The sequence below is a fragment of the Silurus aristotelis genome (assembly GCF_946808225.1).
Source record: "Silurus aristotelis genome assembly, chromosome: 18".
Lineage (NCBI taxonomy): Eukaryota > Metazoa > Chordata > Actinopteri > Siluriformes > Siluridae > Silurus > Silurus aristotelis.
In genome coordinates, this window is record NC_139591.1 from 23,967,655 (window position 1) to 23,972,654 (window position 5,000).

At 47.8% G+C, this 5,000-nt stretch overlaps 1 protein-coding gene across 1 annotated transcript in view; it reads right to left on the reverse strand.

Annotated features, from left to right (window-relative positions):
- Positions 1–5,000, reverse strand: part of adamts6 (ADAM metallopeptidase with thrombospondin type 1 motif, 6) — a 65,357-nt gene that overhangs the window by 22,804 nt on the left and 37,553 nt on the right. The window lies entirely within an intron of this gene.

The following is a 5,000-nucleotide window of genomic DNA, read 5'->3' on the forward strand; positions in this document are numbered from 1 at the left end:
TACCCTAATGTTTATTCTCATTTGAACGGAATTCTTTATTCTTTACAGCATCCTGCAGAGAAGTTCATACACATACACTCCTCTCCTCTGTGAGCAAACTTTCCAAACTCTGAAAGCTTTTGAGTTTTGTACAGTTAGTGTGCATTATTAATTCTAGATGCAGCATCTAAAACCCATGTGCACCTGGTAATATGTAATATGTATATGAACCCAGAACGCTGCATGACCCCATAAACAGAGTCGTACGCAGAGAACTGACCATCTGAACACAACTTCACGATGTCATGAGGACAGAAAGTGAGTCGAGAGTTAAAGAGTGAGGAGGAGGAGGATGATGGGGGAGTGAAGAGATTAGATCATTGTTGTGAGAAGCAGACGTTTGCCTGGGGCCAGACTTTATCCACAGGGGGCCACATCCTCCATGACTTTATTCATAATAAATTACAACACTAGACTCAAAGTGTTCAGCGAGTTGAATGAGTTAAGATTCGTCCTTAATCCCGTCTTCAACCCCAACCCCCCCCCCCCCCCCCCCCAATCCCCCCCCCCCGCCCCAGGCCGGTCTTTCGCGCCCCCCCCGCCCCAGGCCGGTCTTTCGCGCCCCCCCCCCCCCTCCCCCCAGTCTTTGCCCATCGTCTTCAGCCCCCTTTCTTCCTCGGATTGCAGCGATTCGGTGGAGTAATTACGCCCAGGCCTCATATAGAGAGCGTTGTTTTAAACCCCGCCGTCTGCAGCGCCGCCGCTCGCCGCTCCTCTCTCCATGTCATCCGCATACCGTCGAGTCGTTTGTTTTGGATGCAGAAGGTTTCAGGGGATGAAAAAGTGGTTTGGAGCACGCTGTTTGTTTTCCAAAGTAAACACTCGCCGCTTGCTCGGAGCTGTTATTTTTAAGATTTGTGGTAGAAAAGCCTCAAGGCCCCCAAACTGGCTCAATTTTCACCTCCATAAAATCCGCGCAGGCCAGGGAAGTCCATTTCTGAATTTCCATCTTTATAAAATATTAGATCGAATAAATTTTTTGAACTTCATGCAAAACAAATGTTGAGGAATTAAAGGAGGACTGAGTTAACGCTGAGCACAGCAGGAGCTTCTGACGCATGATTTCTACTCGCCGACTGGAATAAACCCTGAAACTCTGAAGAACGTTGCAGCTGATAAAGAGCTCCGAGGCCTTCACTCTGCCTGCCTTCATGAACTCACCAAACAGCCTTCATAGCTCTCTGTGTTCAAACTTTACAATCCTGACAGAGTGATGCAGCGACCTCCATCTGGCAGCAAATGACTTTAATAAGGGAGGAGTAATGCAACAGAGAGAGAGAGAGCGAGAGAGAGAGAGAGCGAGAGAGAGAGAGAGAAAGAGAGAATTTTTGTGTCTTTCTACAATCCCTTATTTAAAGTCGTGTTTAATGCCAAATGGTTTCAGTTCAACTCGTTAATAAAATAAATCGATAAATAAATAAAATGATAAATAGACATAAAAAAAATCAGGTAATGACAGTTAAAGGTGGTGTGTGTGTGTGTGTGTGTGTGTGTGTGTGTGTGTGTGATCATTTAGTCCAGTTTTGGTGTAAAGTGCACTTCTTTTCTACTACAGAACACAGAGCTTCTCTACACCACACATCCTCAAACATCTTCAGCTCCCCCACACTCTCATACACATTAACATCTAGCAGAATCCTGCATTGTTTTGTCTGGAGAAGATTCTGATTTAATATCACTCTGGTTTAATATCATCAATAAAACCAAGAACATTTCTCCACTGGGGGTCCACCCTCCCACTCAGTTTATTCTTATTTAAAACCTCAACACAGGCCCTGTAGAGCAGCTTCCCTGTCACTGTCCCGAAGTTCATCTCCCCTTCACCCCTGCACTCCAGGAGGTCAGGAGCAATGTCAAGCCGGGAAAGGGTTCCTCCTCTGCAGGACCGCTCTCACTGATTTTGTAGTCCTTCTGCTAAAAATGTTTCCCTGCTGCTAGTGTGGACCTGCAGCAATGAAGGACTGGTTGGCAATACGCAGAGCCCAGAGGCCTATGTGCTGCCAGGTCCTCCACATGTGACGTGGTGTTCACCAGCCTCCGGAGTGTGGGGATATTTGAGGAGATCAGAGCTCTGGACAGTGTGGGGGTGGTTGCACCAGAGACATTCACCCGGCTCCTGTAGAACAGGGGCTCCTCCAGCAGCCATTATGGTGTTTCACAGCTTTCATGAAAATTTTTTAGAGCGTTTGTGTACATTAAAAACAAAGTTCTGTCCAGCCCCAGTCCTCCAACCATGTGCAAAAGTCCACTGTTCTTCATACCAGGTTCCTTGGTCTGGTTAAGAGTCTCTGGATAAACTAGAGGTAAAAGGGTGCAGTTCTGCTGGCAAGATGAACCAGCCCTTGCCCCCTTCCTCCTTGGGCAGATGAAGGACAGACAATCCCAGAAGAAGTTCACGGGAGGGGCCTGGATGTTCACTAGTAGGTTTGGCGGCGGATCCACGCATGCCAGCTTGTGCCACAGAGAAGACGCTGCCAGGACACTCTCAATTTCACTGTACAACACCCTGATCATGGCTATGAAACCAGGGTTGAACCCAAAGCACCGTGTGTGGTAGATGACCTGCACAGGTATCCGGTTAGGATGCTCTTAATGGTTCATCTGTAGAAGTTGGTGAGTACATTGGGGGAGGCCAAACTTCTTGAGTCTGCGCAAAAAGTCGTCAGAGAGGTGAACAACCAAGAAGCTTTATGGTCTTGACTTTTTCTACAATAGTTCCTGAGAAGTGTAAAGGGGTATACTTGAACTTTTGTACCCTTCTGAAGTCCATTATCATCTTTTTGGTTTTGCTGATGCTGAGGCAGAGGTTGTTATCTCTGCACTGTTGTGATAGCACTCTCACCTCATCTCTCATTTCTTTCTTTTAGTTGGTACTATGACCAGGGGCTCATCTTCCATCTCCACGTCTCCCTGTCCCCTTGCACTAGTGTAGTGGCCGGGGTGTCTCCTGGCGACAGCTCTGTGCCCAACTCTTCCAGTGCAGGCAGCTCCAGAACTACTCCAGAGTCCACTGCGACTTTTTTAAGTACACACGTTTTATCTGGGGTCAAGCAAAGCTTCTCTCTGTCCTGTTCGGCTGAGCGGGTCTTCTTCCAGTCCGATCTGGCCTAACGGCTTCTCTTGGGTTGGTGTGTCACTAGTGGAACTCTGGGTGCAGCAGCAGTTGTGGGTGGCTTTCGCTTGGAGACACCGGGGTCACTCTGTCTTTCAGGACAGGCACAAACAAGATGTCCTGTCTGACCACATTTAAAACATTTAATGTCTGCATCAGTGAAAACAAAGATGTTGTAATCAAATCCCTCAATCCTGAACTTAAAAAACATGTTTAGTTCAAAAAACCTTCATTCAGAACCATAAACACCATCCTCCTAAAGACACCAAGTTCTTACTCAGTGGGGACTTACAGCCGAGGGGGATGTTTTTCATGGGGAAGTGGGTTCGCCTGTACCAAGACAATTTTTTAACTCTTTCCTCATCAATAATAACGGAAGAGACATTGGACAGCATGACCTTTCTTATGCCCCACAACATTTCCAACCACCTCTACACACACACACACACACACACACACACACACACACACACACACACACACACACACACACACACACACACCAATACATCATGTCCCAACCGTTAACACACACTCCTCTACACACACACACACACACACACACCAATACACCATGTCCCAACCGCTAACACACACTCCTCTACACACACACACTCCTCTACACACACACACTCCTCTACACACACACACACACACACACACACACACACACACACACACCAATACACCAATACATCATGTCCCAACCGTTAACACACACTCCTCTACACACACACACACACACACACACACCAATACACCATGTCCCAACCGCTAACACACACTCCTCTACACACACACACACACACACACCAATACACCATGTCCCAACCGCTAACACACACTCCTCTACACACACTCCTCTACACACACACACACACACACACACACACACACACACACACACACACACACCAATACACCATGTCCCAACCGCTAACACACACTCCTCTACACACTCCTCTACACACACACACACACACACACACACACACACACACACACACACACCAATACACCATGTCCCAACCGCTAACACACACACACACACACCAATACACCATGTCCCAACCGCTAACACACACTCCTCTACACACACACACACACACACACACACCAATACACCATGTCCCAACCGCTAACACACACTCCTCTACACACACACACACACACACACACACACACACACACACACACACACACACACACACACACACACACACCCACCAATACACCATGTCCCAACCACTAACACACACTCCTCTACACACACACACACACACACCAATACACCATGTCCCAACCGCTAACACACACTCCTCTACACACACACACACACACACACACACACACACACACACACACACACACACACACACACCAATACACCATGTCCCAACCGCTAACACACACTCCTCTACACACACACACACACACACACACACACACACACCAATACACCCACACACACACACACACACACACACACCAATACACCATGTCCCAACCGCTAACACACACTCCTCTACACACACACACACACACACACACACACACACACACACACACACACACACACACACACCAATACACCATGTCCCAACCGCTAACACACACTCCTCTACACACACACACACACACACACACACACACACACACACACACACACACCAATACACCATGTCCCAACCGCTAACACACGCTCCTCTACACACTCCTCTACACACACACACACACACACACACACACACACACACACACACACACACACACACACACACACACACACACACACACACACACCAATACACCATGTCCCAACCACTAACACACACACACACACCAATAC